Source organism: Hoplias malabaricus, chromosome 18 (genome assembly GCF_029633855.1).
Source record: "Hoplias malabaricus isolate fHopMal1 chromosome 18, fHopMal1.hap1, whole genome shotgun sequence".
Taxonomy (NCBI): domain Eukaryota; kingdom Metazoa; phylum Chordata; class Actinopteri; order Characiformes; family Erythrinidae; genus Hoplias; species Hoplias malabaricus.
This window is the reverse complement of record NC_089817.1, coordinates 21573975-21587157: the sequence shown is the minus strand read 5'-3', so window position 1 is coordinate 21587157 and position 13183 is coordinate 21573975. Positions and strand designations below refer to the sequence as shown.

Here is a 13183-nt window from a genome sequence, read left to right as displayed (position 1 = left end):
TGATATGTTAAATGAAAGCAAATCGTTTGGGCTATGATTACCTAGGATAAGTAATTTTGAAATTTTACTGATGCTTGTTTAAATAACTAATACTAGTGGTACTGTAGGGATTTAGTATTTAATACAGTTTTCTTCTCTTTTAATATATTTTGTAGGTTTTACATTTAAAAATTTTCTCCCAGAGTGTCAGAATCCATTTTACAATGTGCAATACACCACATTAATATGAGCGCATAAATTAATTTCACTAAGACCCTAATTTTATAAATGTGGACCACTCTTTCTGGAGAAGAGAATACTTTAAAACCACTGTTGTATCTTTAAATGTACATTTACACTGTTTGTACCTTTGGTGACAATACTGTACCTCTATTGTACCTTTTTGACTAAGGGTGTATACAACCAAATTATTATTATTTTCGTATTCATATTTATTTTTACAATACACAACAACGAGGATAGTTACAACAAATTCAGTATTTTTATGTGTTTTTAGACACAGTATAATTCTTAAAAAAAGCTGCTGTGCAAAATAACATTGCTCCTATGCACACTGCAATTGGCTGTCTCTTCATTTATTTAATTCTATGATTTATCTTCTGTGTAATATGTTGGGACACAAATGTCACCGTGAAGAGAGCAACTACAGAGCATTCAGTGTGCATGACTACAGTAATCTGACAAAATATTGATCATATAGTGAATATCTTTGAGCAAACTTGAGCAAACTATTACTGAAAATGACAGGCCTCCCAAATAAGGATATACAGTAAGAAATGCATTATCAGAAACAATATGATCAAAAACTTCACTTTTCTTGAGAGTATATATAAATATATATATGTGTGTGTGTGTGTGTTCTCCTTGATTTACCGAACTACTTGATAGCTTGCCATTACAAAATCACAGTAAGAATAATATAAAGGCTATAAACCAAAGCCATGATAACTACAAGTCATAAAGAAGTCAAACAGAAATTGGAAAGGTATTTTAGAAAAATGCATTTTCTTACCTATATTGGAAAAAATAAAACACGTTGCAGTAGAGTGCACAACAGCTACACTATCACTGGAATTAATCTCTGGAATTAATCTCAAGCGATGAATTAACGCTATCTTTGCTCTTGTTTTGATACAATATTTTGGGCTATGATTACCTAGGGTAAATAATTTTGAAGTTTTACTGATGCTTGTTTAAATGACTAATACTAGTGGTACTGTAGGGATTTACTATTTAATACAATTTTCTTCTCTTTTAATATATTTTGTAGGTTTTATATTTAAAAAAAATCTCCCAGAGTCTCTATCTCTTTTACAATGTGCAATACACCATATTAATATGACCGCATACATTAATTTCACTAAGACCCTAATTTTGCTGATGCATGTTGAAATGTGCTTCTGGTGTTAGTCTTGTCATTTAATGTTTACCAAACATTTCAGAAGATTTGTAAATGCAATCATTTTTGTTCATTTTGTTGTACACCAGATGTATACTGTACACTGTATACAGTTGAAAGATAATTGTGCAATATTTTGCAATACATCACATTCAATATATCTTGTAAAACAATTTATATAGGCATGCTATAGGCATTTTCAGGTATTTCAACAGATGCCAGTTTTCAGTTACTCATTTGTTATATTTTTAATGAGCTGTTTTGCACAGACAGCACATTTAAATTAATCTACAATCTCAGAATTTTCATAAACGTTGGGATTTTTTTTGCAAATAAAACAAGCTGTGATTTGTTAAAGACTACTGATGTTGTCACTAAACAACTGGACTGTATTTGGAATATTTTGTAATTTGACTTGTGAATTTGTATTGTGAATATTTATAAAACTGTTGAATTTGACCCTGCTCCAAATCTATGGTCACCATAATATTATTCCTCTCTTCATGATGGAAGGAGACAGAGATGGATTACATGAAGTCTGTGTCTTCCTAAAATAACCATTCCTGAGAAAATATGGTGGCTTAATGGCAGTGTAAAAGACTGCATACAAATTGTATTCACACATTTGCAAGTCACCCATGCAACTGGGCACTGAAAAAAAGAGATTGCGCCTGTAAAAATAACAGATGCAGTTATTTTGTTAACTTTTTGCTTATAAGAGTATGAATAAGCCCTAACTTTCTTTTCACATCTTTCTTTAGTGTCATGTGAGATGAGCTCTGGCCCATAGCTTAGTTGCATAGTTGTGTTTCTTGATACCGAAGGCACAGTGTTTAGTCACCATGGTTTTCTGAAGTACACCCAAATCCATGAGGCATGTTTATTACAGATGCAAGATGGTTTTTCATGCAATGCTGTCTGAGGGCTTGAAGGTCATGGACTTTAAACAGTGATTTCCTGCCTTGATCTACATGGACAAATATTTCAAAGGATTTTCCGAATATTTTTACAACATTATGAAAAACAGATGGTTAAAGACTAAAAATCTTTGCAGTCTTGCACTGAGAACATTTTCACCTGCTTATTGAGGAATGTATCATGGTGTGGCATGAATAGTCTACTATCATTTCACTCTTGTTTTTATTCATTACACTCTTGTGTTTGCATCAAATTTTATATTTTTTTTATTTACAAAGCACAATTATGTTAGCCAGCCACATTACGGAAAATAATTCTCTATATACTTTTATCTTTAAACTAAGATTCAAGAAAATTTGCAAATTGTGGATTCTTATGTTAATTAAATGTTATAAACACTGTAAACCTAAATAAGTTAACAGAACTCAAAAAAATATATAAAAAATTAAGGCAATCTGTTGCCATAAAACTGCGACCCTGAAATGGAAAAGCGGAAAAGAAGATGATGATGCTGATGATGATGCCATAAATTTTTTAAGTTCATAAACTCAAATGTTATAAGTATGCATACACAGTTACTTTAAGTGTCTATTACTTCATTTAATGCTGAATACAACTCAGAAAATATGCATTTCTGGTACTCAATACTATTAAGTACTTAACTAATCTAACCATAAATTCATTCATTGTCTGTGCCAATCGATCACAGGGCACCACACACTCACACTTATGGACATTCCTGGATGGCCAATCCACCTACCAACGTGTGTTTCTGCACTGTGGGGGAACACACCAAACTACTGAGGGCAGTGACCTGATTCAGGACTCAAACCCATGACCCCGGGACTCTGGAGCTATGTTACAGTGATTCTACCTGTTGCACCACCACCCCCACACTGTAATAAACACATGAACCTGTCCAAATTCACTAGAAGCAGCGAACCCCAGACTATCCACCATCTCTGCTAAAAATTGCTGCACTGTTCCTATGTCTATGACTTCAGACGCTGTATAAACTCATTACATTTAAGTTCAGTTAAATCTCTCAAATCCAGCTATTTTTACTTAAAACCACAAACAGGACTCTGCAAAATAAAAATTTTACAGTTTCACAAAAAAAATAAATAAATAAATTGTTGAGATTAATTGAATTGTATAATTGAGTGAAACTTTTCAATATATATTAAGATAGAATCACTCAATCCAGTTAATTACTTTGAACATTAGGGTTTACAGTATTCTACACTGTAAACCCTAATGTTCAAAGTAATTAACTGGTAGAATACTTAATTTTCCAAAAACTGGGATTATTTTTTTGAAGTAAAATGTACTCCTGTCCTGCTAATTACTGAAAGTACTACATACGTTAAACTTATTTAATCATAAACTTAAAAGATATTGCTAATATGTTACATGCAATTATGAAGACACCTTTCATTTATCCCTATATTTATATGCTAGGACTTGTATTTTTCTAACATTTCTGTTTGATGAAACAGTACTACTGATATTCACACTCAATTTATGCAAATTCAAATTTTTTGATCAAATGTAATTGATTTAACATTTAGTTTCAATGTAAACATGAAAGCATTTTTGAATCCTGAGGAATACACATGCATTTGAAGTGCACTACACTACTACAATTCTACAAGGTATTATACTCCAGTGAAAGCACATTTTTTTATGGAGAAGAGAAATGTAGAATATGGTGCTTCTCTCTGTGATCACTTTAGTGAGCACTAAACTAAGTATTTGTTGAAATGCATTGTATTTGCACTTACGCTCTGCATAACTTTTTAGATTCTGGATTGCAGCTCACCATGATGGAGCATACACTCAGAAAAACTGTCAGTGTGGTGATACCTTTTTCTGTCACTGTGGTGGTACCCTCCAGGGTACACATTCAGTACCTTTAGTTAGGGAATATAACTGTACCATATTCTGGATTAAGTGTAGATTTCAAAATTGTGCTGATTTTATACACACAATTTAATCTCCAGGACTTAAATTATATATTTTTTATTTTACACAATTTTATGGTAAATGTTTATAAATGTTGATCTCTCTTTCTGGAGAAGAGAATACTTTAAAACCACTGTTGTATCTTTAAATGATTTAAATTTTAATCTTTACACTGTTTGTACCTTTAGTGACAATACTGTACCTCTATTGTACCTTTTTGATTAAGGGTGTATGATGTATGCAAACAAATTATTATTATTTTCGTATTCATATTTATTTTTAAAATACACAACACCATAGCTAGTTACAACAAATGCAGTATTTCTATGTGTTTTAAACACAGTAAAATGCTTTATAAAAAAAGCTGCTGTGCAAAATAACATTGCTCCTATGCAAACTGTAATTGGCTGTCTCTTCATTTATTTAATTCTATGATTTATCCTCTGTGTAATATGTTGAGACACAAATGTCACTGTGAAAACAGCAACTACAGAGCATTCAGTGTGCATGACTACAGTAATCTGACAAATTATTGATCGTATAGTGAATTTCTTTGAGCAAACTTGAGCAAACTATTACTGAAAATGACAGGCCACCCATATAAGGATATACAGTAAGAAATACATTATCAGAAACAATATGTTCAAAAACTTCACTTTTCTTGAGAGTATATATATATGTATGATTATGAGTATATATATATATATATATATATATGAGTTCCCCTTGATTTACTGAACTACTTGATAGCTTGCAATTACAAAATCACAGTATGAATAATAACAATAAAGGCTATAAACCAAAACCATGATAACTACAAGTGATAAAGAAGTCAAATAGAAATTGGAAAATCCTTCTAACAGAATATATTGCATAGGAGGGATTGTTCTAAAAAAATTAAGTTTGTTTGCAAAATTAATTGATAGATATTTCGAAAATCTTGTGTTGGAGAACATTTAATGATGAGATTCTTAGCACACTTAAAAACAAAAGGGAAGGAATCAAATAATTTTTGGAGGACTATATTACCAATGAATGCAGTGGAAATCTGAAAAAAAAAATCTGGAAATTTTCTTCATGTAAAAAACAGAGTTTCTGAGAGAAACAGAAAGTAGTCATTCACTAGAAACGTGTATGTAGTCATGCTTGTGGTTCACAGTAGCGTTAAGTCGTTAAGAAGTCAGTTTCACTAACTTTATCTCAAGATCTCTGAACAGTTATGCCTACAGGTTCATACACAGTCACACACAGACCTATAGTGTGTGATACTTTGATACTCATCTCAATGTTGTACTGTAATGCTGAGTATAAACACAATATATAAATCAATTTACAAATTAAACTATCAGACACACACTCCATACGCTCTTATATAAATTACACACATCTCTTACTTCAGTTAACACAAAATTTCAAGATAATAAATACATACAGACCCATATCCAACTTAATGAACATTCTCAACACTCAACTGATAATTCTAAATCTACGTAGCACATTCACTAGAGGTTGTGCTGCATAAATGAAAACCAAAATAATAAACAATCAATCTGCTGACTTCTGTTACTTATTCATAAATGTTTGGCCAAACTGTGAGGCAAACAAGACACTTTTTTCATTGGAACCAGGTTTCTAAACATTCCCTACAGCATCAGCATTCTTGAAAATAAAAGAAAGGAAAAACACTGATGAAACTGATGTAATCTCTGTGTGAGGTTTCAAAAGTGTCTGGCCTATTGACACTCAGCTCAGAGGGTTGGAGGCTCTGTCTGCTGACAGGTGTTTGAGAAGGACGTTAGTCTACAACATCAGTTCTTCATTACATTACCATTCCATGGGCTCTAAAACATATTTTTTTTAAAAATGGCAATCAATTACATTGATTTTGCAGTCTCAGTTTTTTAAGAATCTGTCTTTTTTTACACAAAATATTTGTAATATTAACAATTTATAATAGGCATAATATCAATGTATTTATACATTATAGCCAAAAGACAATGGTTTACTTTTAAGCAATATGTCAAAAAACACCTAATGACATTTCTGAACTCAGGAACAACAGAATGTCTAACTGCACGTTCACACTAGTAGGTGACAAGTTGCTTACGTCGACCCAAGTTTGTCTCCTGTAGGTGTATTGAGGCTGCTCCTGTTGTTTCGGGGAGTGGGCGGTTCAGAGAGCAGAAGCTGGCGGGAAATTGGACCCCCTGTCTACGATTGGTTCAAAGAATTTCTTGCGGCCAATTATTTATAAGGTTGCTTTCCTGTGTCATAACAAATTTGCATTAAGTTGAGAAAATCTCAACTTGATTTGTCGCTCTGTTAGCGTGTCGCTTGCCGCTCGTCAATGAATCACAGCTACAAATCGCGTTTTTTCATAGGAAATGATTGGACACTTGTCGCTTTGTCTCCTGCTAGTGTGAACAGGTGGTAAGTGATGATCAAACATTGCTAAAATATCTTAATTTTTTACTTATTTGCTTAATTTACCTACCTACCTACCTACCTACCAATAATCCTATGTGAAATACATATATTTCCACCTAATGGTAAATTAGACAGATCAGAAATATAAATAGAACAATAAAAGCACTTTATATAAAATGAAATATATTTTAAGAATGATCTAATAAGGGAAGTCATTCTATCAAATGGGGTATCATCATACCTAAATACATTGGAATTTGAAGATGAAAGGTAATTATCTCCCACAGAGCACTGAGGTGAAAGAAACTTTTCAGCAATAACCAAAGAGAGTAAAAGAAAAGGAAAAAAGAATACATTCACAGAGGCACAGAGCTTATATCCACTAAGAAATGTTACAGCAATTGACAACATAATTATACATATAATAATGTTGTCAGAGGCTGTTACATTAATTTCATGAAATTCTCATTGTAAAGTTCATGACAGAAGATGTATGTCTACAAGAAATGTAAAGGGTTTTCCCAAGCAAAGGTCCAAAAAAAGAACAAAGGGGCTCAGTAGCATATATGACTCTTATCCATCCTTCATTTTTCCATTTAACCCTTTCCTCCTCTGCTATACAATATGGTGTTTTACCCACCCACCCTGTCACACAGAAACCACACACATATACACTCCTTTCCATTTGTTCATGCCCCCCCTCTCCCCAAATATAAGTCAGTGGCTTGAATTACTCACCCTGTGAGGGACGCCATCTGCTCCACTATGTACTTGCTGAAGGTAATACTCACAAACTGATTCTGAATGGGTTAGAGAGAGACAGACAGAAAGAAAGAGAAAGCATGAGGGATAAACAGCCACTCAATCAGTCATATGCTCTTAAATGAGCAGGTCTGCATGATATGCTCATGGCTTCATCATTAACTCCCACCCCTACTGCCCTCTTACATGCCCTCCAACAAATGTCCTTGAGGATGCAACCAGACAGTAGGCAGAAGAAAGAGGCCTTTTGTGCTGGAAGACTCAATTTAACCTCTCAAATATATGACACATCAGAAAACCAGACAGACCTGGTCAAATAAACTTCAGATGATATTGGTCCAGACAGGTCCTTGGGTCAAAACTAATAGGAAAAACAACACAAGGTGGATGAAAAACTTAAGATGGCAAGCAGGTTGGAGGTATAATGAGAAGAAACCAAAGCCTTGGGTCTACTCAGAAAGGACAGGCTGATGTGTCATCTTTTGTCTTCTTTGTAGGCACATTTTAGACCCAGACAAGAAGTAAACTCAGCTCAGTGATGGCTGCTGTCCTGTCTGGATCCTGATGACTCATGGATCCAAGGCAGGATGGGTGGGGGGTGGGGGTGTTGTTGTGGATTGGGGCATTGAGTGGTACAACTCAATCAGTCTAAAATCACTCATTATGCTCTCCTTACTGTTTTTCTTTTCCAGAATATTTCCCTTAAATTGAAGTTTAACAAAAACAAGCAGTTGTGTCTATGATATCAAACTATGTCCTTTAATGCATACTGTCTGTGTTTCCTCATATACCAAGCTGATAAGAACTGGTATTAAAACTAAAGCTAAAACAGTGAGATATTAACTGAACTAAATACTCTAAGTAAACAGTGTATTTAGTGCAAATGTTTTATTATTCTTGAGACAAAAATATCATGTCGGTTTTCAACAGTGTATAATTTATTTTACACATATATTTGAGCATTCAGAACATAACACATCAGACAGAGAGTAAAACATTTATGCGACGCAACAAAATAATTTACTTTTACAGGCATTTCGTTTTTTGACTTCTATGTTTAAGAATAGTGTCATGCTAAATATTTATATTTTACAAATATTTAGTATGATACTGGGAGGTTAAATTATGTTAATCAAAGCAGTCAAGAGGATGGTTTAATTGCAATCGATCATACAACAAAGTAAAATGTTATATTTCACTTAAAAGACCTATGTGAGATTTTATGGGAATGTATAGTATCATATGTCCCAACTGATTTTTTAACATTTTCATGCATAGAATGACTGATAAACACCCACCACCCACACACATGCAAAGTGTCTACACTGAGTGTATACATGTGTGTATATATGCACAGGCCAAATGTGTATCAGGGGTACATCTCTGACAATTTACTGAGTTATATATTTAGACTCTCAACAAAAACTTTACTGAGATTATTAGAATGAGTCACCCATGTTAAACTATATCAGAGCTACATATAGTTCTTACACATAATATTTCAACAAGAATACCAGCTGATAAACATAGATACAAACAGCCAAAAAGCTGTTATGACAATCAAGCTTTAACTTCTTAAGACTAGATAAATACAAGATTGCTTTTTATTATATATGCTGTAATATATGCAGGTAAGCATATTTGTTATTTTTGAATTCAAAATGCACTGATGTAAATATAATTTTTGAATGGTCTATTCAGCACATTCCATTTTCTTTCATCTTAACTCCACACATCTGACTCTATAGCCAGCAGTGGGGTGTGCTGCTTGAGGAGAGCAGCACAGCTGCAATATTCACAAAATGGAGGGCAATAAAACACAAAATGGCTGCCGCTTATAATGACTTGAATACAGTTGGGTTTGAATGGTTTAATTTGTGTCCCAATGCAGCAAAATCCTAAAAGTGTTACATTCCATGTTTTTGAAACAGGCTGTTAATCAAACAGAAATTTTAACAGGTAAATATATGCATTTGAAGATTAAAAAATAAAGCTTTATAAAGTTTAATAAAGTTTATACATATATTTTATGTTTTTTTATACTTATCTGGACGTGCATCGTTATCAATGCTTTTCTTGATGGTTATAGCTCCAAAGAGTCCACAGGTTATTAATACAAGGTCAAAGAGTGGATTTGGGATCTAGAACAGACAAAACAGAAAATCAAAGAAAAAAAAACAAACAAAAATGTTTTTCATTACAATATTCTGGACATTGTGAATTAATGCTAGATTTTGCAGGTTAAGGATGTTGGTCATGTGCACTGACATATTTTTTATCAAGAATAGATGTGGCAAAAAAAAACCTTCAGGGAAAGGGATTTTACATGTGTCAATTATATTAATAAGTATTAAAAAGATGGCTTCTGTTAACATGAATGACATGCTTTCTTGTGCAACCCCAAAACATGAAATTATAGAAGCATAGGCAAGTACTCCAAAAAATCTTTATATTGCAAGCTTTACATTTACAGAAAAGTATTAAAAAAACAGGATGGGTTATTGCTGTGGTATTGTTGTGTAATTACCAGTTTTACATCTTAAATGCAGCAACCGTATATGTAAACACAGGACACAATCATTGATAGGTCCCTAATATATTACACATATTTACACAAATCTCAGGATTTAAAAAATAATCTGTGTGGATATATATATATATATATATATATATATATATATATATATATATATATATATATATATATATGTGTGTGTGTGTGTGTGTGTGTGTGTGTGTGTGTGTGCGTGTGTGTGTGTGTGTGTAATACACCAACCAGCAGCTTCAAGGTTTTAAAACTAGTTAGCTAAATAAATAAAGCTAAATACATTAAAACCTTTTTTTTTTCTTTTGCAATTTTGCATCAAAACCATATTTTAGGTTTGTGTTGCTCTCTGAAGAAGCATTTTAATGAATGTTTTACTGACTGACCACCAACTTAAAATATAATCTCAGTAAACAGCTGTAAAATATCTTGCTGCTGCTAAGTGTGAGATGTGCTATTACATTCGAAAATCATTGTTTTATTTTTTCATAAATGTATTCAGTTATTTCATTAAATGAATATTGCATATTTGTTTAAATATTATACCTAATACATATTTATACAAATTTCTGTGAGGAATAAAAAAGAATGCATATGAAAAAGGACATTACAAAAAAGAAAAAGGCTCAGTTTCTTTCATTCTAAAGAATTTAGAAAAATAAGAGAAATAAACAGAGAGGTAATGCCAGATTTTCTCCAATTGTGTTAAGACCATTAAGTAAATCTTTATTTTAACTTAAAGAAATGTTGTCATGATCAAAATTACACACATGCTCAGTTATTACTCACATACATTGTATTTATAACATTTTAACTAATTTATTTGTTTCTAACTTAATAAGCAGTGTTCAAAATGAAAAAACAATTGTTTTTTGTATTAATGAACAAATTATGCATGCTATCCATTAAAATAAAAATGTATAATGTTTATATAAGTAATGCTCAAGCAGTCATAGGTTTTCAGTTTTCTGAATTTTCACATCTATATAAAGACATTTATGACACATTTCAGAAATATGAGAGTGTTATAACATGCAGGACTCAGGAACACAGATTCAGGAATTGAGGAGTTCACTAAAAGCCTTTCTACACACCATAGAAATGTTTAATCTATTAAACAAATTGCCATCCAAATCATATACTATGTTGTCTGAACTATGAATTCTCTGCATTAAATGAGTGTTCACTGCATTGATCTGTCAATGAATTGAATAGATAAAAGGTCTGCAACTCCTTAAAATGTTCTCTGATTAAATTAAAACTCCCTTCTGTATTACTTTTAATTTGAAGAGCAAATAAGCCCATTTAGAACAATCTGACCATTTTAACTTCTTCTACATTACAGTTGCAAGATAAAACTATATATAAACCTTTACTTTAGTGTTTATTAAAAATGATATGCTGCCATGACTACAAATGTAAAAATAACAATTTAACGAAAGCCATTAACCCTTACCACAGTGATCCAGGAAAACTTTTATTTTCCATTAAAATGAGTGAAGAGCAGCCCCAGACAATTTCAGGTCATTCCATTGACTCATAAATGCCTTTCAAATATCTCCAGCTATCCTTAACAATCTGAAAAGTCTTGGAAGATGGAATTTTCTCCTGCTGTACCTATGCTGGGAAGAGGAGTGTAAAGATAACTTTAAAGGGAATGAAATTCATTCTGCTGATACCCTAATAATGCAGAACCCTAAAAACACAAGCATTATGTCCCTCAATAAAAAGGTAGACTTTCAATCAGAAAACAATGTTTTTTTTAAATGTATACATCTTAAGGTGCAATTTAAAAAACCTTCAATATCAAGCAAGGCATGTACATCTATTCTTTTTACTCATTGTGTGTTTTTATCACTCAGTTTTCTGTCTCAAAAATGGATAATTCTTTTTTATATTACTTGAAATGCCCTAAATACATTTTGTATTATTACACTATATCAAACACATAGAAATACACGCTGCATATCAGAACTAATATATTTAATTTAAAACTATTAATCCTAGTTACAAAACTGAGATTTACTCAAAGAAAAATACATATCAAGGGTAAAAGCTACATGACACATTGTATTAATAACTATATATATATATTCTCTAAGTTGGCCATATTTTTTAAATAATTTTTCTGGTGAACGAGTTCTGAATGCTTCAATAAATGTGTTTTTATTATTTTCTGATATTCTTCATTGACTAAATTTGAACATTTAAATTTTATTATAAACACAACTGATAGGTGATCATGTAGCATATATATAAACATATACCATATGGGCTGATAAGCTCATCTTTAATTTATTTCCAATGTGCTTTTTATCCCACGTTTGTCCAAATCATAAAAGTGCACAGAAACATGAGTGGTCTCTTATTTGGCAGTGGGAGGGGATTTGAACAAATCAAGCCTAATATGGACATCAAATCAGGCCAAGTATTGTTGGCAAGGGGGAAGAGTAGGGAGGGGTCCAGAGCCAACTGACACATCTGTGTTATGATTGGCTGAACTTTTAAATTCAGAAAAATATCTCTCCAATCACATGAGCTGCACTCATTGTGTTTGACTCTCTCTCTCTCTCTCTCTCTCTCTCTCTCTCTCTCTCTCTCTTTCTCTCTCTCACTCTCTCTCTCACTCTCTCTGACACAGTGATGTCTACCCCCAGTGTCAGAGGAATGTCTATTATTCTAAAGGGAGGAATGTCTATTCTTTGTCTCACTGACTGTGTGGCCTTTGGTTCTTTACTGTATCATGGCAATAAGAAAGCTTTATTCAGACACTGCATTATGTAAATGATTAAGCCACTTCAAAATAAACTACTGAGTAATGTCAAGGCTAAATCACAGCATTCAAGTCCTATTATAAGCCTTTAAGCCATCCCCCCAGTCCCCCCCCCCACACACACACACCCACCCACACACACAGCTTCTATTTTCTAGCAAACATCAGTATCAGGCAGCATGGTGGCACAACAGGTAGTTTCCCTGTCACACAAACTCCAGGGTTCTGGGGTTGTAGATTTAATTCCCGCCTCTGGTCTCTGCCTGTGAGGAGTTTACAGTGTTCTCTTCTGTTTGTGTGGGTTTCCTCCAGGTGCTCAGGTTACCTCCCACGGCCTAAAACACATTCTGACATGTGGATTGGCAACTGAAAACTGTCCATAGATGTGAGTGTT

The 13183-nt window shown here is 32.9% G+C and overlaps 1 long non-coding RNA gene across 3 annotated transcripts in view; it reads right to left on the bottom strand.

Annotated features, from left to right (window-relative positions):
• LOC136674554 (uncharacterized) overlaps positions 1-13183 on the bottom strand; it is an 85684-nt gene that overhangs the window by 14700 nt on the left and 57801 nt on the right. Inside the window, exons 4-5 of one of the 3 annotated variants that reach the window (XR_010796064.1) lie at positions 11473-11638; positions 7448-9612 (exon numbers count right to left, since the gene is read on the bottom strand). This is a non-coding gene — a long non-coding RNA (uncharacterized lncRNA). The remainder of the gene's footprint in view (positions 1-7447; positions 9613-11472; positions 11639-13183) is intronic. The other 2 variants (XR_010796063.1, XR_010796065.1) reach the window with 2 other exon arrangements.